This window comes from Mya arenaria, chromosome 5 (genome assembly GCF_026914265.1).
Source record: "Mya arenaria isolate MELC-2E11 chromosome 5, ASM2691426v1".
Lineage (NCBI taxonomy): Eukaryota > Metazoa > Mollusca > Bivalvia > Myida > Myidae > Mya > Mya arenaria.
Window position 1 is genome coordinate 47,389,319 of NC_069126.1, and position 24,620 is coordinate 47,413,938.

Below are 24,620 nucleotides of genomic sequence, written 5' to 3' on the forward strand. Positions count from 1 at the left end.
ATGCTATGAAAACCAGGTTTTCAACATTTGTGCAATTAGTCAGGGCTTGGGCTATTCAAGTAAGTAAGTGGATAACAATACAGATGGAGAAGGGAAAATCTCAAAGATTTAAATGATTTTCTAAGTAAAAACAAGAGCACATTGGTGCCATTGTCAGTTATTTGACAAAACACCAAATATCCAGGAAATTTTGACCAAAGACCAATAAGAGACACTTTAACGACTTGAATGTTGTTGGTGACAAACAGTCATTTCATTGTGAATATGTGTGCCAAGTTATTATGAATTCCCAAAATGCATGACCAAGTTACAGCTCAGACAAGCCAAATTACAAGGTATTTTGACCAATTATCCTTTAGATAATAGTCTGGAAGGCAGCACATTGTCGTCATGGTGAACATTTGTGCCAAACAATTTCAAAATCTTCCCATGCATGGCTAAGCTAAAAAATAGGCTGATGTTTTGACAAAAGACCCTCAAGTGCAACCTTGACCTTTGACCTGCAGACATGGAATTGCAAGAGACACATTTGTGTCAAGTTATTGAAGAATCTGCCAATGTGTGAGCCCGAACATGAAGCACAAGGCATTGACCTTCGTGAAAACCTGGTAAAAGACTAAATATTGAACAAAGCACAACAAAATGCATAAAATCTTCACATACAAACATTAAAAAGATCATTATGTTTAATATCTTACAGTAAACTAATCAAAACAACTATTTAAACTACTTACCTGATAACAAAGACAAACAGATTTGACACATTTGAATTTCAAAAAGTTTTCAAATGCAATTCAAGTGCTATTAGTGCCTTAAATCTAAATAACATGAGATAAACTTGTCAAACATGATCTATGAGGAAGGAATTTTAAGGATCAGGGTTCCCTATCAATTATACAAGTTATCGAAGTTCATTTTGCTTTATCTCGCTTCATCCCCCAAAATTGGTTTTGAAAATGTTCATATTGGGACAAGAACTGTGTGGTTATCGCTCTCCCGTCCGCTTGCATTCTTTCCTCGCTAGGGACTACAGAAATCTTCTTTATTTTTTTAACAATAGATGTTTCAAGAACAATTGATTGATAAATTATAATGCACCACAAGGTTTGGACCACTCAGTGCACTTAAGAATTTTATTAACGAACAGAAATACTTACGTAATTAAATTTCCATTCAATTTTACTGTAATTAATCAACAGGCATTTTGATCAAAACTTTTTACCACAATTCTTATACTGAAGAATTTTAATTGAGCAAAAAAAAAGTTCTTAGAGGAAGCTTTAGTTCTTAAATTTAGAACAATCACTGAAATATATTTAAAGATTTCAAATCTTTGAATACTGTGACTCAACAAATATTATTAACGCATGTAAATTGAACTTATTAACATATTCAAATTTGATTTCCAATATTTCTATGTACAAAATATCATAAAACAAACATGAGTATATTAAGACAAAAAGAATCATACCGTTATTCAAACATTTGCGACACTTATGGATGTATTATGGGCCTTGAATGTTTACTTTTCACCCACAAAATGCCCATTAATTATGGTCGCACTACTTTCTTACTAAAATTCAGACAAAAACTTCTTTAAGCCGAGTTTAAAGCAAACAACTTGAGACACTTGTAAACATTTGTGGGTATGAAAATGAAGGATATCATAAATTATGTATGATGTGTATGTTTGAATTATAAGTTCATGTCAAGTCTTGAATATTGAATTGTTTTAAACTGGAAACCTTGCATTATATCTTGGTTTCACAAAAAAGCAGATTTTGAAAACTGAAAATACCCTTAACATTGATAATATAGAATTGCATGTCTATAATCTTGTTTCAATAAAGATTGTAAGGCTTAAAATCGAAACTTTCTAGGCGTAACTCCGTTTTGGAATCAGCTACGTTTCAATATATATATATATATATAACATTTAAGGACATTAATTTTATCACATTGATTCTGCCTGTAGCTTTACGGTTCAGGGGTTCGAGCACTCTAAGCAGGGTAAGGTTTACAACTGAGATTTTATATTGAAACAGGGGCCCAGTAGTTCAAACAATCATATTTCATGACAATATAAGACAGGTGCTTCAGGACTCTGGCTTTCGACCCACCCACACCTTTTCCAACAAAGAAAAAGCATTCACTAGAACTATGCAAATTTATAAACCTCATTTTATGATAAATTAAAGCATTCCAAATGCATGTGGCTATCAATAAATCATCTTCCATCGGAATCATTCTATACCTGAACAACACAGGATCAACAGAATCCTCCTTTCAATTTTCAAGAAAACTGTTAATCTGAAACTATTTTCCTGTCTCAGCAAAAATTCACCATACAATATAGTGATAAAAACGGCTGCAACATACATGACCCATAAATCATACCACATGGCCGCGCCTCCTGATACATCATTGCACTTTCTTGGTGCCATAATAAAATTTGTCTTATCATGAAAAGCATGAATCCAACATGAAAATCTGGTAAACATCAACATGGAGTCCTATTTCTAGGTTTGGGAATATCTTAATTTTAACAAATTGCTCCGAGAGCACCAACATCCTGACAAATTAGTGAACTGGGCACCTTCATTTGTCAGCAGTGATTGCTGGTTAGCATCAGGATTGAAGATATTTTTCAAATTTTCTTAGATATTTTTCAAATTTTCATAGAGTTTTTTTTTTTAAATGCACCATTTATTACATAGCTGTTAATGATACAACACAAATTAGCTCTCTGTTTCTGGAGTGCGCTGATGTAGTGACATTTTAAGGAGGCCTTCCATAGAATTGAAACACAAGGTATTACATATTCATACAAATTGATGTGACAGCAACATAGTAAATCATATTCCTAAAAAAATTCTTTGAACTCCATCATATGGCATAAACTGCAAAAAAAATTGTGTTGTTGTTTCTTCCTAACCCATCAGCGATAAATGCACGCTGAGGTGCTTAAACTTTTCAATGAGGCCAACACATTTTCAAGAAACAATTTCTCCCTCAATCAAACCACCATAAAGTTAATCTGGTAATCATGAGCCATGAAACAGCCTGATTCTGTGCATGCTTCTCCAAGCCAGTCTCTCCTATTACAGAACTGTCATACTTCAGATTTGGTTGTCATATTCCTGATATTGTTATCTGTAGCCTGAATATGCAATTCAGAAAAACAGGACTGGCACTTCTAAGGACACTCTAAATACTCTGATCTGAAGGAATCGGGGTTCTGCAACATTACTATAAGGCTTTAATAGCAAAATGTAAAAATAAAATAAAAAATGTTGAATCAAACATCAGAGGAATCTTATAGATAGAGACAAATACTTATAGATTTGACTTGTATTAGAATGACTGGATTCAGCCTTGAATAATATTCAGTTGCCAGTTGGCAGTAACAGTTTTAATTACTTTCCAACTTCTCCACACAGGGGTAACTCTGTGGCCTAGACCTTGTGCCTGACAATGAGCCTGAAATTAATGAATCAATGAAATGGGAAACACTTAATGATCTGGAACCAGTTTGTTACAAACACACAATACAAGAATGGTTACTCCCTTAAAAATGGACAAGAATGGGGACTCTCAAAAACAAGTCCAAGAATGGGGACTCTCTAAAACATCGATAAGAATGGTGACTCTAAAACATGGACAATAATGGGGACTCTCTAAAACATGGACACGAATGGGGACTCTTTAAAACATGGACACCAATGGGGACTCTCTAAAACATGGACACGAATGAGGACTCTCTAAAACATGGACAAGAATGAGGACTCTCTAAAACATGGACACGAATGGGGACTCTCTAAAACATGGACAAGAATGGGGACTCTCTAAAACATGGACAATAATGGGGATTCTCTTAAACATGGACAAAAATTGGGACTCTCTAAAACATGGACAAGAATGGGGATTCTCTAAAATATGGACAATAATGGGTATTACCTAAAACATGGACAAGAATGGAGACTCTCTAAAACATGGACAAGAATGGCATTTCCAACACCAGTATGGGGTGCCAACAATATATGCTCAAGGCAGTGATAACACCCAGTATTGACCACAATGAGGACAGGCTCCCACATAAGCACAATGAAGATAAACAAATGGCACAGCCAAAAGACTGGGCCATCAATGGCATGGGAATTCTACCAGCAATGGCAATGCCAAAGCAGGGACTTGACTTTGTAAGAGTAACCCAGTCATATGAAACATAAAAGGCTATGCTTGCATAGCAAGCCTGAAGTACCAGCATTGTCATTGAATATCTACAAGCAATGATTCAAGGCAGTGAAAAGACTTACACAGTATTCAAACTTGAAGAGGAATGGGGGACACACAGGAACATGAATGGCACAGCCACTGTGCGAGCATGAAATGCCAGAAATGATGGGTTCAAGACAGTGAAAACACATATTGAACAAGTCTGTACATCATATTTACATTGTGCAGGCTCGTTCCTGGCAAATCTCATGGAAAGAACAGAACAATTACTGTTCCTGCAATGCCACACTCCAAGATTACACTGCATTCTTCCTGCTCACCATTATAATTTTTGGATGTTTGTTCTATATTGTTCATCTTTTTGCTAGCTATCTATGGCAACCTGTTAGAAAAATATTGATCAATAACTAGAATTCACTTTCTGTGGAATGCTTCTCTGAAAAACATTTTTTTCACCTTATGTAAGTAATAAACCTATGAACACAATCAAACATAATGACCTAATAAATCTCTGAGAGAATGGTTGAAAGCCATGGTGGCATGATGCACTGTTGAAGACAATATCTGTAAGACTATCTTATTCATCTGTAAGACTATCTTATTCATCTGTAAGACTATCTTATTCATGCACTATTTTCCAAAAAAAAAATGCATCCAAAAATTCTTGTACTGTAAGAATAATCTTTGCTGTAGGAACAAAAATATGTACTCAATTCTACAAACAAGTTTGAATTACCAAAAACAAGCAAGGCAAAAAACAAGCAATGCTAAGTGTCAGCTTGTCATATTTTCTCAATGGATCAAGGATTATACTTCACCAATTACCAAAGCTGACTTGATTTACAGTGCCACACGTTTGTGTAGAGTGATGGAAAAAAGTGCTTCCTTAGTATCCAAGATTACACAAAGGCTCATCATGACAATACTTCTAACAAGCTAATAAAAACTACAGGATTTTAACTAGAAATGAAGACCCAGCCAGCATTCCATCCTACTATTTTACACCTACCAAACATCAAATATTAACAAAGAACATTACCTAATTAACCCCCACCCCATCCAACCAGCAAACAAGTCATATTAACATTCCACCTGATTTACCCCACCAAGATGTCTAATAATCTTAATAATGAATCAGAAGTCTGGAAAAAGTATTGTTTTAAGTTTTTGTGTTCCATTTCTCAGAAAGATTTTCTCATTTTCTTTGTGACTGTACCAATTTACATTTGTGTACTGCTGGGTTTCCAGCCAAGACCTGTGTACTGCTGGGTTTCCAGCCAAGCTCTGTGTACTGCTAGGTTTTCACCCAAGGTCTGTGTACTGCTGGGTTTTCACCAATAGCCTGTGTACTGCTGGGTTTTCACCCAATGCCTGTGTACTGCTGGGCATTCCCCCAAGGACTGTGTACTGCTTGGTTTTCACCCAAGGCCTGTGTACTGCTGGGTTTTCACCCAAGGCCTGTGTAGTACTGGATTTTTACCAAAGGCTTGTGTAGTTCTGGGTTTTCACCAAAGGCTTGTTTAGTTCTGGGTTTTCACCCAAGGCATGTGTAGGTCTGGGTTTTCCACCCAAGGCTTGTGTAGTTCTGGGTTTTCCAGCAAACGCTTGTGTTGTTCTGGGTTTTCACCCAAGGATTGTTTAGGTCTGGGGTTTTCCCTAAGGCATGTGTAGGTCTGGGTTTTCACCCAAGGATTGTTTAGGTCTGGGTTTTTCCCTAAGGCATGTATAGGTCTGGGTTTTCACCCACAGTTGTTTAGGTCTGAGTTTTTCCCTAAGGCATGTGTAGGTCTGGGTTTTCACCCAAGGATTGTTTAGGTCTGGGTTTTTCCCTAAGGCATGTGTAGGTCTGGGTTTTCACCCAAGGATTGTTTAGGTCTGGGTTTTTCCCTAAGGCATGTGTAGGTCTGGGTTTTCATCCAAGGATTGTTTAGATCTGGGGTTTTCCCTAAGTCATGTGTAGGTCTGGGTTTTCACCCACAGTTGTTTAGGTCTGAGTTTTTCCCTAAGGCATGTGTAGGTCTGGGTTTTCACCCACAGTTGTTTAGGTCTGAGTTTTTCCCTAAGGCATGTGTAGGTCTGGGTTTCACCCACAGTTGTTTAGGTCTGAGTTTTTCCCTAAGGCATGTGTAGGTCTGGGTTTTCACCCAAGGATTGTTTAGGTCTGGGTTTTTCCCTAAGGCATGTGTAGGTCTGGGTTTTCACCCAAGGATTGTTTAGGTCTGGGTTTTTCCCTAAGGCATGTGTAGGTCTGGGTTTTCACCCAAGGATTGTTTAGGTCTGGGTTTTTCCTAAGGCATGTGTAGGTCTGGGTTTTCACCCAAGGATTGTTTAGGTCTGGGGTTTTCCCTAAGGCATGTATAGGTCTGGGTTTTCACCCAAGGATTGTTTAGGTCTGGGTTTTTCCCTAAGGCATGTATAGGTCTGGGTTTTCACCCAAGGATTGTTTAGGTCTGGGTTTTTCCCTAAGGCATGTGTAGGTCAGGGTTTTCACCCAAGGATTGTTTAGGTCTGGGTTTTTCCCTAAGGCATGTGTAGGTCTGGGTTTTCACCCAAGGATTGTTTAGGTCTGGGTTTTTCCTAAGGCATGTATAGGTCTGGGTTTTCACCCAAGGATTGTTTAGGTCTGGGTTTTTCCCTAAGGCATGTGTAGGTCTGGGTTTTCACCCAAGGATTGTTTAGGTCTGGGTTTTTCCCTAAGGTATGTGTAGGTCTGGGTTTTTACCCAAGGATTGTTTAGGTCTGGGTTTTTCCCTAAGGCATGTATAGGTCTGGGTTTTCACCCAAGGATTGTTTAGGTCTGGGGTTTTCCCTAAGGCATGTATAGGTCTGGGTTTTCAACCAATGATTGTTTAGGTCTGGGTTTCGAACAAGACTTGTGTAGGTCTGGGTTTTCCACCAAAGGCTTGTGTAGTTCTTGGTTTTCACCAAGTATGCAAGGCAAGGCAATAAATACTAGTCTCTGAAGCCAACTTGTTTGGTGAACTAGATTTAATTTTTCCAGATAGGAATGAAAAGAATATGGAAATAACAAATTATATAGCCAGAATCATCACAGATATTTTTTTGGCCTCATTTTAAAACTGGGAAGAACTATGACAACAATTCTCAGCCATCAATCAGAGAAAATGTTTCGTCAAAATGGCTTCTTACAACATTAGCCTGCATAGTTGGCACGGAAGCCACTGTTTACTGATGTGTTTCATACAGGCGCTAGAACCATACAGAAATTTCTCAGCTGCCTTGGTATGACAATCACGTTTTGTCTGCGACAGAGCCATCAATAACGCCTCTGGTCTGTCATATTGCGGAGAAAATTGCAGACAGGATTTAATATGAAGACATTTTTGAGACAGGCAAAATTACTATTGAGCAAGCTGAAAGATTGATAGAGCATAATGAACAGGGGGAATATATTTTACGCATCACAAAGAATAAAGAAAACCATCGGTTTCCAAGAAAAACAGACTACACATTGCAGGATGTCCATTTATAAAGCAGCTCTCTTCAGGTACCAGGTCCCTCATAACAGGAATAGTAAGCTCACTTTTTTGTTTTGGTATAATTGTGAATATTTTTAGGACTTTTAAAATCATCTTCATGCTAATCATGATAAACTTAATTTTATTTAGTAAAAGCAAGATTACATGGCTCAATGAAACAAGAGCTTTCACAGATAGTGATTAATACCCCCACACGCCCACAGTGTCAGAAATACTGCCTGGATAGAACAATTTAAGAAATCAAGTTGGATGTGTTTCACTAAATGTAATCATGCCACACAATTGTAAATAATGTAGAAACATGAGGAAGATTGGAAAATATTGGTAATGTTTTGTGACCCTAACAGGGTTCAAATTTAACTTTGAGGAGCACTCGCAAAATTTTGCGAGTGCTTTTAGAGGCAACTCGCAAAATGAAAAATCAACTTGCAATTTTATTATTTTCTTTATTCACTTATAATATTGTCTAATTAAAGTAGATATTTACAACTAAGACATATTATAAATATTTTAAGGATCCATCTTGAGTGACTCGATCGGATGCTTGCCACTTTTTGATAACAAAGCTGTCCAATAATTTGACATTGTTCACTTTGAGGGGGGTATATTTACCCTCGCCATCGGGTAATTCCCATTCGGCGAGAATGCTACAGATTTCATTAACTGATTAAGTCTTTAAGTATTAAAAACAATAACAGTATAAATTTAGAATAAATAAAAGCAACAGTAAATGTAGCGTGGATGCTTTGGACTATAAATATATCGGAAGTTTATTCACTTTGACAGTTGAGCGGATATATTCAAAGGTTGATGGGGTTTAACGTATAGTGCGCGAAAGCACTAAATTTAGCCAATGATTGAGCTAGGTGATTATGTCATGTCAACTCATTTGTTTTCACTTTGTATTAAGCACGCCTCGGAGCATCCCCGGAAAGATTCGAGATAGAACTCGGCCTTTTCCGTATTTGTTCTATTTTTGGAAACTTACTAGAGCGTGACTCCATATTGTTGTCTCTTAACTGGTAGTGTAAACATGCCACTTATAGGTTGTTTACACTCGACTTTGTAGCAAAGTTAATGTTTATTCTACTTTCCTTTTAACATTTTGTGGTCAAGAAAAAAACCACTCGCAAAATTTTGCGAGCTTGAATAAAAGTCACTCGCATTTTGCAAATGCCGCGAGTATGCGAGTCTAAATTCGAACCCTGCCTAACTATCAACAGTATGTTCAAAAGGTTGCTATGACCTTGACCTTGAAGGTATGTACACAGTTCATGAGTGCTACCAAACTCATACTATAGTGGTCACTTCGCCAAATAATTTTAAAATCCAGACTGAGAAAGGTATGGACCAGACACACACTATAATCAGTACGGCTTATTAAGAAAAACATACTAAATTTGCGTGGTTGCTGCGACCTTGACCTTGAAGGAAGGGACAGGAGCGCTACACATCCTCATTCTTTGATGGTCACTTCTGCCATATAATTTTCAAATCAGACCATGAATAACAAAGATATTGACTGGACAAAATCATGACAGTCCGATGGATGAACAGACATATGTGACGACAAGCATGATTCCTATATTTCACCCTCTTCACTTTGTGAAGCAGGGGTATAAATATACCCCACTTTTTTCAAAAGGGGGCATAATAAACTACATATAGGCTTGTTATGCTCAATGGCTTTCCAGAAATTCAGGCTAGATTCCATGAAAGGCAAGCATCAGTGTGCATGTAAAGCTGTTTATGGCTTGTTTAACTCAACACCTAATTGTACATAGATCGTGACCATGCACCCACACACCCATGCACACACGCACATGAAGGCAGTTAAATTTATTAAAGTGATTGACCTGGCAGCTGAAGGGCTGAAACCCTTTTAGGGAGGGGTTTGGGGGCCCCTTTAGGCTTCCAATGGGGTGAAACACTCTACCCAGAAGCAAAACTTGCTAATAAGAAGCTCTTTTGAGGTCTCTCCATGTGGTTTTTAATAGTAAACAAAGTAACAACCAGAAGCAGCCAGTAAACTTTTTTTAATGATTTCAGAACCAAATTGTCGCATTAGGAGGGTGCTACATACAAAATATTCCTGAAAAAGACATTTACACTCAAGATCTCCGAATGTTTGTGACGTCTGTGAGCAATTTGCTCTTCTTCAAAAAAATAAAGTCCTCAGTTTCATATTTGCCAGACCCTTTGGCAAAACCATCGAAACTTGTACAAACACACTTAAAGAATCAGCGAACATATGTTACCAATATTAGAGATCATTCGCGGATCTTTGAACATTTCTGAGTAGTCTTTCATTTCTCCCATTCCCAACAAAATTGAAAAGTTTTTATGCTTTATTTCGTCTAGATGCGTGGATATAAGAATTACCATGTGTGCTGCGATGTGAGCTGGAGGGGATTGTAGACATTCCCTGTCTAATGTTTGCAAATTATGACAATTATCAAAGAATGTAAACCTTATTTTATACGGAGGAATATTTGTGAAACATCACCATGCAAAGAAATATATACCACCCACAAGAAAATACATACATTTTATTTCATCCATCAAACACTGGCATTAGTTTTAAGCAATCCCTTGAAATAAAAATAACTCTTATTGTATCTTTAAACTAAACAGATTCAGATTTCATTAGGTTCAAAATGTTAACATAATTGTGTTTCAAAGAGAGGCTTTATTTCAAAACTGTCAATGATGAATTAGTTTTAGAACCAAAAAACATTTCACATTAGACATTACATTGAACCCCTTGAACTACACCTTTCTCAACTTGTCAAAAATTGTCTATCATTATATATTATATGCATCAGTTAAAATCCTCAGAAATTGTAGTGGGAGGCTGCATAATGCCACAGACGTTTCTTAGAAACATTTGCACCTGATTAAAATTAAGATAAATCCCAGGAAATCTTCAATAAATTGTATTTTAAAGCAGCAGTGTCAATCATGATATTAAGTTATCATTTTCATTGCCAATTTGTTGAAAGTTACACATGTAGGAATTACTATGTCTACATTTTATAGACAGCTTACAGAAAAAAGTTAGGTTATAGACAGCATAAAGAGAAAAAATACTTTATAAACAGAAAACAGAGAAATGTCACTTTAAAGACAGATTATAGAGAAATGTAACATTAAAAGATAGATTGCACAGAAATGTCACTTTAAAGACAGGTTACAGAGAGAAATGCTCTGTTCTAGTGAGACTACAGAGAAATGTCATGTTATAGATAGATTACAGAGAAATGTCATGTTATAGATAGATTACAGAGAAATTTCATGTGAAAGAATGACTACAGAGAAATGTCATGTGAAAGACAAACTACAAAGAAATGTTATGTGAAAGACAGATTTCAGAAAAATGTCATGTGAAAGACAGATTACAGAGAAATGTCATGTGAAAGACAGATTATAGAGAAATGTCATGTGAAAGACAGATTACAGAGAAATGTCATGTTACAGACAGATTTCAGAGAAATGCCATGTTATAGACAGATTACAGAGAAATGTTATGTGAAAGACAGATTTCAGAAAAATGTCATGTGAAAGACAGATTACAGAGAAATGTCATGTTACAGACAGATTACAGAAATGTCATGTTACAGACAGATTACAGAGCATTGCCATGTGATAGACAGACTACATGGAAATGTTTTGTGAAAGACAGATTTCAGAGAAATGTCATGTGAAAGACAGATTACAGAGAAATGTCATGTTACAGACAGATTACACAGAAATGTCATGTGAAAGACAGATTACAGAGAAATGTCATGTGAACGACAGATTTCAGAGAAATGTCATGTGAAAGACAGATTTCAGAGAAATGTCATGTGAAAGACAGATTACAGAGAAATGTCATGTGAAAGACAGATTAACGAGAAATGTAATGTGAAAGACAGATATCAGAGAAATGTCATGTGTAAGACATATTACAGAGAAATGTCATGTGAAAGACAAATTACAGAGAAATGTCATGTGAAAGACAGATTACAGAGAAATGTCATGTGAAAGACATATTACAGAGAAATGTGTTGTGAAAGACAGATTTCAGAGAAATGTCATGTGAAAGACAGATTTAAATAACAGAGAAATGGCACGTGAAAGACAGATTACAGAGAAATGTCATGTGAAAGACAGATTACAGAGAAACGTAATGTTAAAGACAGATTACAAAGAAATGTCATGTGAAAGACAGATTTCAGAGAAATGTCATGTGACAGACAGATCACAGAGAAATGTCATGTAAAAGACAGATTACAGAGAAAAGTCATGTGAAAGACAGATTAAAGAGAAATGTCATGTGAAAGACAGATCACAGAGGGTGTTGCACCCTGCCCTTTTCTGGTAGCACTCTTCTGGTGTTATGGAGGCCAGCATTACTAAAGCAAACTTCTTAAGGCAAACTTCTGCCTTTATAGAACTAAATGCTTTATTTAAATGAAATTGTTCCTACAATTGCGTTTAAAAGCTTATTTTAATATCATTTATACATACAATGTTAATATATTTGGCAGTTGAAAGCTAGAACTACTTCAATTAACACATTCCTAAAATCATTTATCAAAATTATAATATTTAAGTTCTTCACCGCTAAAAAACAATGTTCCCTTTTCTCCCTTAGCACCCTTAGTCCCTTTCCTGCAGCACCCAGTCCCTTTCCTGCAGCACCCAGTCCCTTTCCTGCAGCACCCAGTCCCTTTCCTGCAGCACCCAGTCCCTTTTTAAAACCTTGCTAAAACACGTACAACTAAGCAGAAGAATTTTGAGCACTTCTCCAGTAAAATCTAATCTTTCTGACAATAGAATTTATGGAAATTTGATCTAAGACATGGTCTGTTTTTCTGAGATTATGTGAATCAGAAACAAAGGAAGACACTGCAGGAATGAAATTTACCCAAAGAAAATGAGAGCTGGCATCCAAGTGACACCAGAATCACCAGTACATGGAAAGGGAGCAACGATTCCTGCAAATTCACAAAACAGAACAATCCCTCACGCCTGCCATCAGATAGAACATGGATCATGTCAGAACACATCCAAATGAACTCTACCAGAGCTATGATGGTATTATAGTATTTCTAGCAGGAGCCAAATTCTTATTAAATGTTGTCTCATTTCATCATAAAAACTTCCATCTTAATTATGATAGATAATTGACGTATTCCAAACATGAAAAAAATCCTCTTGTCTTAATTACTATAATTTAATACAAAACGTTTTGTAAGTCATCATAGCCAAGTGCTTCCTTAAGCAAAATCCATAAAGCAAGAATCAGTAATTTGAGGAATGGGGTTCTGAAACAAGTAAAGGATTCAGTATTATCTGAAGAATGTTTGTGTAAGACTGCTTCTACAATAAATATATCAGTGAAATGAGTCACCTATGTCAGCAAAGAATAAAGAAAATGAAAGTCCATTAGCGTTAAAACAAACATACATGAAATATTTCTTATAATGGATTCTTTCCTTTGTTCAAAGACATGGGGACAAATCATTGTAAAACAAAATGTTACTATTGTCTGACAACTTACTTTACTTAAAGGTCACAAATAAAATGTTCATATCATTCATTCAATTCTACAGTATTTAACAAATCTACCAAAACACATGCTTTGTACCCTGGGTGCTGGGTTTGTTTAACTCCAGTAAAAAACAGAGCAAATATGATATTTACAAAAAAATAAAAAGCATTTTAAGTCTTGAGTCAGTATAAGCATAAGATCCCTCCAAAAACATGAAAACACACCCCTCCAAAAACATGAAAGACACCCCTCCAAAAACATGAAAGACACCCCTCCAAAAACATGAAAACACACCCCTCCAAAAACATGAAAGACACCCCTCCAAAAACATGAAAGACACCCCTCCAAAAACATGAAAACACACCCCTCCAAAAACATGAAAGACACCCCTCCAAAAACATGAAAAGACACCCGTCCAAAAACATGAAAGACACCCCTCCCAAACGTAATAGACAGCCCTACAAAAACATGAATAGACACCCCTCCCAAACATAATAGACAGCCCTCCAAAAACATGAGTAGATACTCCTCCCAAACGTAATAGACAGCCCTCCAAACACATAAGTAGATACTCCTCCCAAACATAATAGACAGCCCTCCAAACACATAAGTAGACACCCCTCCCAAACGTAATAGACAGCCCTCCAAACACATAAGTAGATACTCCTCCCAAACATAATAGACAGCCCTCCAAACACATAAGTAGATACTCCTCCCAAACATAATACAGCCCTCCAAAAACATGAGTAGACACCCCTCCCAAACATAATTAGACAGCCCTCTAAAAACATAAATAGACAGCCCTCCAAAAACATGAGTAGACACTCCTCCAAAAAGATGAGTAGACAGTCCTGCAAAACATAAATGCAGCCCTCCAGAAACATGAATAGACAGCCCTCCAGAAACATGAATAGACAGCCCAACAAAACCATGAGTGGACAGCCCGCCATAAACATGAATAGACAGCCCTCCAGAAACATGAATAGGCAGCCCTCCAGAAACATGAATAGACAGCCAAACAAAACCATGAGTGGACAGCCCTCCATAAACATGAATGGACAGCCCTCCAAAACATGAATGGACAGCCTCCAAAAACATGAATTAGCGCTACAAAAACTTGAATAAGACAGTCCCCAAAAAACATTAAAAGACAGCACCCCACAAACATGAACATACAGACCCCAATAATCTACAGTCCCATCCACCTCCCCAAAAACTCTGAATAGACAGCTCAAACATTAACATGAAAAAGACATCACTGTGCATATATGCATCAGGACATGCACAAACGACATATAAAAACTGTAAAATTTCCCATCAATCCCTTCCCTCCCATTACAACATGACCCATCCTCCATGTACACATTAAATATTGATACTGCACAAAACCCAGACAAGTGTATTTACTATTCTGACGGAACCTACTCACAATGATGGCACATACTTGTCCTTAAATTGCCAAATTTGTCAAAGGACTCACTCTCGGCCACAGCAGATGGACTTGACACAAGTGATGCCAGCATTTTCATTTTACCAGTGGGTTTCAACATTTTGGCGTCCTCAAATTGTCAAAATGATTTGGCAAATTATTTTAGTGGGTATGTAATAACCTATAACAACATACAACCAGCTGATTTTTCCACTTTTACATGTCCTTAAATTTCCAAATATTATCAAAATACCAAAGGCATTTTTACCAACATTTTTATACTATTTTTCACTATTTGATATTAAAAGTGTCTGCTATTTGATAATGCTTTGCTTTCCAAAATTTGTTGATCTCAAAGAACTGCATATCTCCACATCATGCAATGAGGCAGCAACAGCAGTTCAAACCTTTTTCGCTCAGTCTTCTGAGCAAGGCGAACTCCTACTAGAATACTCCTACTAGAATATCGCCTGGATGATTTACCAGCAAACAAATACAGGATCAATTCCTGGGTGATCAATAGCCACTGATACTGCCACAGACTTTCAATTAACGGTCTACAGGGAGAAATAAATAAACTGGCTTTCATATTTACTCTTTTGTCAAGAAAATGGATTGACAGATAGGGACTGGGCCGGCCCAATTTTACAGCCTCCTTGGTGCATTGGGACACATCTGATTGACATTGTTATGAACGCAAATCCTTAAACCATGATGGAGACTAGCTTCTTTACAGCGAGTTAAGAATGCTGAAAGAACTTGCCAGTTTTCTAGAAAGCTTGGGGATTTTCTTGTCAACCATTCAGCTTGATTGAATCTATAAATACCCCACTGAGGGAGATTACCCAATCGAATGTCTCACACAAGGATTGCTATGATGGATGACGTGGGTGTTATGATATATTGTAGGATTGAGGATATTATTACGTTTGAAGCTTAAATGAACACCTGGGGTTTCATTTTTCAAGTACAAATCAGTGTAAAATGGGCACCAATACAAGACCTACCATAGAAGAAAAGTTTTGGCGAAACATATTGCATGGATCACTGTTAGATTAGATTTCAATGAAATACATGATGTGCGGAGATATTAACATAAATGTGGTTCTATGCAAAAGTCAAATAATAAAGGCCTATTATTTGCATTAAATGCAAACTAGAGTTATCTAACTTGGTTAATTAAGTAGGATGGATAGTTGAGTACCATTGTATCAAGTCTCAATGCAATACCTCAAGTAGTTGCTGAGATATTAACCTATGTGTGCTTGCACGCAAAACCTTAACCAAAATTTCTAAGTCAAATAATAAAGCCCTATTATTGGCATTAAATGCAAAGTAGAATTATCTAACTTGGTTAATTAAGTAGGTTGGATGGTTGAGTACCATTGTATTAAGTCTCAATGCAATACCTCAAGTAGTTGCTGAGATATTAACCTATGTGTGCTTGCACGCAAAACCTTAACCAGAATTTCTAAGTCAAATAATAAAGTCCTATTATTGGAATTAAATGCAAAGTAGAGTTATCAAACTTGGTTAATTAAGTAGGTTGGATGGTTGAGTACCATTGTATAAAGTCTCAATGCAATACCACAAGTTGTTGCTGAGATATTAACCTATGTGTGCTTGCAAGCAAAACCTTAACCAAGGGGTGACGCCGACGCCGACGCTTGGGTGAGTAGTATAGCTCTCCTTATTCTTCTAATAGTCAGCTAAAAATCAATGTAAATATGCCATCTATTGAGGTACATAAATTGTTATACAGGCTTACTCTTAATACAATTTATCAACGACATTTCAGGAACAACCGTTTTGACCAAATCAAAAATGTCCAGGAACCGGTGAAGATTCAATTCAAATTCTTTGCAGTAATCTCCCTTGATGAGAAGAATGTTTTGTAATGCAAAGGGAAGTAAGCACTGTGTGGTGTTTTAAATCAATTTAGTTCTGCTCGTTTGCAATTCAAATTGTGCCAGTACGCTTTAACAGTCCCTATTACACTTCATTGAATATAACCAAGGTTTTACAATACACTTAGCACAATGGCACAAGATGGAGTACAGTTCATTTAAAAAAGTAAAAAGTTATCTTTAGCTCTGTTTATTAACAGACAAAACCCTTCTTTAAACATTGATTTTAAACGATAATAAAGTAGACCTAGATGTCTTCCTATGATCAGTCGAAGGTCTCATACTTGATACTTGTTATCATCATAGCTGGCATCACAGGTGTGAACAAAAAAATTGGGATATATTAATATATGTATGAAATAAGATTTAATCTGTCCAACAAAGTAACAGTCCAGACACGAGAATTTGACAGTTAGAGTTAGCTAATGCACTACCGGACAGAAAGACGGACGGTGCAACTTTGACATGCCCACCTTCGGGGGCATAATTATATTATATGATAATACGACAAGACACTTACCAACATTTGCCCATTAAGTTCATATGTAATAAATAAAAAACAATATTATATGATGATAACCTCAAATAATTGTATAATCACCTCTAAATCATACTGGCACCTGTGGTTTTACGAATAGCTCAAAAACAGGTTCATTCAGCAGAAAATCATCAACAAGTCAAACCTTTCTAAAATAAAACATGCCAGAAGCAACATCATATAATTATTATAGGGTTATTACGGAATATTTGGTTATTTTTGCCTAGATAGGTAAAGATATATCTCAATTCCAAAATCATATATATATATATATATATATATATATATATATATATAACACTTGGATAAGAAAAATATATATTGTATAAAATATCTGTAGTAGAGATTACCAGGAAAGTGTGAGTTCAGTGAGTAAAGACTTCTTGATGAGTTGTTTAAATTTATTAGCATGTGCTGAAATCACCGATGAACACAAATTAACAACTAAGATACCCATTAGGCAGGTGACAGTATGCACATTGACTTGTTTAAACTTATAAACACATGCTGATATAACTTAACAAATACTTGAAGAATCCAGACACCAGCTTAAGACAGATGACAGTATAAACATTGACTTCTATTCTCAGTAAATACTTGATTTTCCCTAAACATAAATTAGGCTTAATTTCTTTTCACAAGATTTAACATCCTGTCTGGAAATCATGCAGGAATAACAATAATCCGAACCTTAATCTGCTTACAAAAAAAGTGTTTCTATTTCTCAGCAAGAACCTAGAACATTACTGTTTTCCGCTGAAATTAATCTGCTGAAACCTCTCATAGAGGTATAGTGAACATTGGTAGAAATTATTAATTATTCATTTATTTCAGTAGACTCACCAAAACAACAACTTTCTAAAACTGATAATAACAACATTTTTAAATTGAATTGATTTACCACACCATGTTGCAAAATGAGGCATTTTTTGCCACATTTTCATTTGGAGTTTCAGATGATGACTTCTGACAATGTAACAAGTATTTTCACCATATCACCACACACAATCAGCACACACAATCAGCACACACAATCAGCACACACACTCAGCACACACAATCAGCACACACACTCAGCCCACACACTCAGCCCACACACTCAGCACACACACTCAGCACACACAATCAGCACACACAATCAGCCCACACACTCAGCCCACACGATCAGCCCACACGATCAGCACACACGATCAGCACACACGATCAGCACACACGATCAGCACACACGATCAGCACACACACTCAGCACACACACTCAGCACACACACTCAGCACACACACTCAGCACACACACTCAGCACACACACTCAGCACACACACTCAGCACACACACTCAGCACACACACTCAGCACACACACTCAGCACACACACTCAGCACACACACCCAGCACACACACCCAGCACACACACTCAGCACACACACTCAGCACACACACTCAGCACACACACTCAGCACACACAATCAGCACACACACTCAGCACACACAATCAGCACACACACTCAGCACACACAATCAGCACACACACTCAGCACACACACTCAGCCCACACAATCAGCACACACACTCAGCCCACACAATCAGCACACACAATCAGCCCACACACTCAGCACACACGATCAGCACACACACTCAGCAAACACACTCAGCACACACAATCAGCACACACAATCAGCACACACAATCAGCAAACACAATCAGCAAACACAATCAGCACACACACTCAGCACACACAATCAGCACACACACTCAGGAGTCTCAACCCAAGAATCATCAGGGTCCATTTTTATAGAAGTAAGAATACAGTATAATTTAGTGATAAAAACTGCTGAAGGAATGATGCTTATTTATTTTACACCAAATAACCCAACATGTGCAATGGGTGGGTTCATCAGCCTCGTTAGCGGCAGGAATTAGCTTCAACCTGGATGGAATTAGCTACAACCTCAGGAATTAGCTACAACGCCCACAGTTCCACAAATCTGATTACTTTATAACCTAAGGGTCAATAAGTAGGAATAATTCAAAATGTCACGAAGAAGTGAAACAGTCTGAAAATTTTCAAGAACTTAATATCTTCCTCTAAAAGTAATAATTCAAATAAATGCAAATCTTAAAGAGGCAGCTAGCAGACAAAAACTTCACATCAATTTTAAAATATTACAGTATAGAAAGGTGTACAGGTTGTTTTTATCTATACCAAAAATCATTTTGATCAGATAATTTCATTTTCACTTTCCATTTAATTAAACAGAATAAACATTTATTGACAATAAAGATAACATTGTGACGGGGGTATGAACGTTATAAAGCCCCACTCAATGCCACTTTCACTTCTATTATTTTCTTACCCTAAGAACATGAATCATAAGTAATTCCTTCCAGTCTTATTAACAGCAGCGAAAACATTTGCAACAATAACTGTAATCTTTAAAGATAGAAAGGATTTCGACCATTCCACTTGAATGTAATATTGAAAACAATTTATATTCACATACAAATCTTGCCTTTCCAATTTTGTTTAGGCATTTTGCTAGTTCAATAATTGTACCAAAATTATTGGTCATTGCTGTCGTGTCAAGGTCTTCATTGTCGCCATCGTTGATGTCGTCATTGTCATCATCATCATCATCATCATCATCATCATCATCATCATCAACATTACTAAAACCACCACCAATATCATCATCCTGGAACTTCAAAAACAAACATTAGAAAATAGTACATCTAAGGGTACCATGGTAAAAATTTGGCATATTTTGATACATATTTTTACGGCCCCAAAACTGTGAGTAACAGTAAGCCCCAAAACTTAGAGTAACAGTTTAGTTTATGTGCTTTAAAGAACGTATATTAAGGCTTCAATTTTATTAGCAGGTTAATGCAAAACAAATTGTACATGACTTTTTTGTGTAGATCCATGACTTGGGGAAGCAAGTTCCAGTTCATACATTAAAAGAATACACTTATTGCTGAAGGTGGCAGTCACCTTTCGTTGATATGTGAAGTCAATTGACAAGCTACAGATGTTGCGCTTAATTTGAAATCATAAATGTATTTGGGCGGAGAAAAAGCAAGATCATATAATGTTCCAAAAAAGTCAAATGCTAAGTTTATTAGCAAACAGTAGTCAAAGTTCACTTGGGCAGAGCCCTTTTGTTCAGCTAGTGCATCATGAACATCAATTAAGTGCAAATCAGGATTCTTCATTAAATTTCATATAAACATACTGCTTTTTGATAAGCTTTGCCCTATCATATTGATCTAAATGCTTTATTCACATTCAAAACCACAAACACAGCTGTTAATCACAGCAAGAGTGAGTGTATTCCATTATTGTGAAGTCATACTTCTTGTTTTACAGGAAAGTTGAAGATTTGTTTAGTCTCTGTATGGTTGCTGTAACCTTCAACACCCCTGGAAAACAAACAAACAATGAAAACACACGAAAATCAAACCATAAACCAGAATGTAAAAACAAGGTAAGGAAATTCTGAAACACATTATGAAGAATACTTCTTAATATTTACATTGCCCAAGTATTTTATAGACAAAAAAATCAAATTCATTGTGCATGAAACAATACTGAAATTCTTTATATCTTATGGAGAGTTCGCTGTAGAGTGTGTCAGGGGACTCCTTGAAGGAGCTGGTGGTATACCATGTAGGCTTTTAGCAGACACAGTGCTGCATTAGAGTTGTGAGCTGGGATTATAATGAAGACTTTGAACATTTAAAATAAGATGTTAGGACCTGTGGTAATGCCGTTTTAACTGCTAGATATATCAAACTTTTATGAATTTAAAAAGTTTTAATCAGAACAAATGAAATCATTGATTATTTTAAGTATTTAACTCTAAACAGGTCAGGGTCATGCACATTATGGTCTCCATTCTGGTCTACGGCAAAACGGTACTACCAAAAATGGTTATGGTGCATATCTCTTCTGCTTATAACCAAATACATTTTGGTGTTTGCATTTTTGTGTGGGCCAATGACAATTGAGGATTTTTTTAATTTCCTGTTCATTAATTTGACATAAATAAATACTGACGAATGCACAAACAAACGACAAATAAATCTTTGTCCTGCAGATGAAGTAAGGCCGCTCTATTTTCTGTAGATTGCCAAAATTGGGTCTCCAACATGTGTGTTGTTCAATCATAACCTATGCTTGTCGCTTCTTCTACTCCAGGGAAATAAAGAAAATCTTTTAATTTACTACCTTTTAATATCAAAGCCAGGGGTATCAAAAATTGTAATTTTAATTCTAAGATTAAAGTAAGTGTTATTCAATATTTGGAAAGAGATTTGTATCAAGTAACAAGGTCAGTTGTAAAACAATTAAATGATTTATTTACAACACAATAACTGCATTTGGAAGAGTATCACCTCTACAAAATTGCCATCTCTTACAATTTTACTGTTACTGCCCTTCAATTTTTGTTATCACTTTGTTCAAATACTTTTGGCCAACTTTAATGAAATATAACATGAGAGTAAACAGACTTTTATTATTTGTGACAATTATTATTACTTTTATGAGAAAAACTTGCCTCAGCCCCATTGATACACAAGATGTTACTGCATGTCAACATTATTGATGGTCAAATATTGACTTGCTTATATCTCCTTGTGAAATGAAAGAATATAACTGCTCTAAAATCAATGCTAAAATCATAAACTGGAAAACAGACAAAACTAGGATGAACTGATGATACAAAGCGAGGAATTGCAACATTTACGCCAGATAATATAAACTCGCTTTTATAAATAGAGCTAATATCAGACACAAAATACTTACAAGCAAAATCTTTTAAAAACTAAAATTCCAATTTGCTTACTTAAAAGTCATTTAATAAATGCAGGCAATTAAATTGAATATTAGTATATTTGAGTGCGGAAATTCACAAAACCTTAGTTTGAATCAATAAAAAACAGGGTATAATCACAATGGTTTACAACAATGCATTTCTTTGCGTACTAAAGTGCCAGTTTTGGGCCTATATTGGGAACCAAGCGTCCCCTCGATAGAATTGTTTTTTGGAGGAAGTCCCTTTTGTTAGAGTAATTAAAATCATTACAAGGTGAGTTCAGTCTTCATTTCATTCTGACAGGCTAATGTGTTTTGCAGGCTTATTACAATGTTTTTCAAAAACAAAATTGCGAAATGGTATGGGAATTTCCACCAAGGATAATCTTTTATTCTGAAATGTACAATATGGAAAAGTTAAAATAATATTTTGCCCATCATCTCCTCAACTTTCTTCTCCGCTCTGAATAGAACAATGGTTTACATTGACTTTCAGACAATTAATTAAGCTCCAAGACATTCCAAGATCAGCCACAATATCTACGATTCATGCACAGTCAGGTGCAAATCATGAGATATCATTTGTTGCCAGGAAAGTTTTTCCCAGACCTGTTTTCAGGATGACTTCTCAAACATAAATACAGACACACAAACAGTCATGACAATTAAAGTGAAGAATGACAGTGCCTGAAAACTCTGATCTACACATGACAAACTGGTCTATAGTACTAAAGGGATTAAAATGTTGACCTGTCATTTATGCGCCAGTCAATTGTAACCATGGCCCCTCCACCAGGTCCGGGGATCAGCGGGGACTTTCACTTTCAATCCAGCCCAGCCCGGACAAAATCTCCGCATTGTGGGGACAAACAGTTGGTAAAATCCCGCCAAATGCCCCCGCACCCCAGGAACCCTAGTTATTCGTGCTAATTTTGGCGCCACCACATTCACCCGGCACTGGAAGGTCAAAACAAGGCCCATTTCCCCGGCTATCCCCCAAGACTTGGGAGCGGGGGGCGTGGTTACAATTGACTGGTGCACTAAGTAGTACCATAAATGACCTATTAAAAGCGCAGGGTGCATGTCTTTTCCAGAACCATGCCCGCACAAAAGTACTATTTTTCCCCATTCAGCAACTTTTTTAACTTGCACTAAATTGGAGTCAACAACATGACATAACTATCAGAATCGGCTGCTTTGTAGCTGTAAGCATACTTTGCTGTGTAAGACAATAAACAAATTTAAGGGTCCAATATACACATGGCTTCAATATACAAGTACACAACTTTCGGCAATTTCATCACCAACATCATTGTGTACAATAGGTTATGTTTTTTTAACATATGAATGATGTCAGCAGGTGCCCTAAAATAGAGGCTGTATGAATGCTTTTCATTTAAATTTATCACATTTTTTTAGTTTAAATTTAAGATCTTCATTGTTTATGTCACAGAATCTGGAATTGGACCCCCAGCACGTCTATAAAGGCATTCATGTTTTTGTTTGATATAATTTCATTTGAAAACTGATTTACAATATTCCAAGCGAACCTACAAAAATCTGTTCATTAATTTCACTATTTCTGTTAGTTTATTAGCTGTACACTGTGATGGATCCGAATAAACATTACTCCAAAAATCCATTTCAAATAAAAATCATGTATGCGCGCAAAACACGCCCTGGTGTCATATGTAAATATTAAACCCCCAATTTCATTCAAAGCACTACAAATAAAGATCTGAATATGCCACACTTATTGAAATAGCTGGGTAGGGCTATAAACTATGAGTGCTTTATACAACAAAACACTCACTTTGCTATTAAAATCAACAAATTAAACATTATGATGAAGAAACAAAAGCTTCATTTCAAAAAAATTCAAAGTTTAAAATAATATCTTTTTAATAATTATGAACAGAAAATTGTGTTACGTGAAACAGGTTTATATGCCCAGTTAACTGTTTAAAGATGATATCCTTTAAAATTACCAATTTTCTTACTAACAGAAATTAGGGTGACATCAAACAGATTTAATATATGCCCAAAATAAAATTAATAGAACTAACAATGTTTTGATAAATTAATGATTTCTTTTATCTTTAAGAAAGAGATGAAATCTTTCACAAGTAACAACAGTATCAATGTTTGTCACAAGAAACCCGAGACGCATAAACAACCCGATATTGACAATTCTGACATGCTAATGTGTGTATCGCACATTCCGCTATTGTTATTCTTTCAGTCGGAAAAACGATCTTTTATAAGCTTTTCTTATTTCATGACCCAGGGCAGCCCCGATTCTTTTGTGGAAAATGTAAAGTGTGACATAAACTGTGATAATGTAACTGTTATTAAAAAGTGACTGTCATAACCCAAATATCTGTGATAATGTAATGATTTTCATTTCACAAAAACCATTACTTCAAATACTTAAGATATAAATGTTGCAAAACGAGAGCATATCAAGATAGGAAACTAATTTGTGCATTACGCCATTTTCAAGATAAAGGGGAGATAGGGAGAGGTTTTTCAATAACAGCCATTAAAATACACCTATGCCACGACTGATAATATCAAGATCAAGCATGACAAATTGAAGAATTTAATAACTAAAAGCCCTAAGGGAAATATAACTGCTGATGACCTAACTAAATCTTAATT

General features: G+C 36.2%; 1 protein-coding gene across 21 annotated transcripts in view; it reads right to left on the reverse strand.

Moving 5' to 3' along the window:
- LOC128236078 (poly(rC)-binding protein 3-like) overlaps positions 1 to 24,620 on the reverse strand; it is a 123,655-nt gene that overhangs the window by 89,858 nt on the left and 9,177 nt on the right. The window lies entirely within an intron of this gene.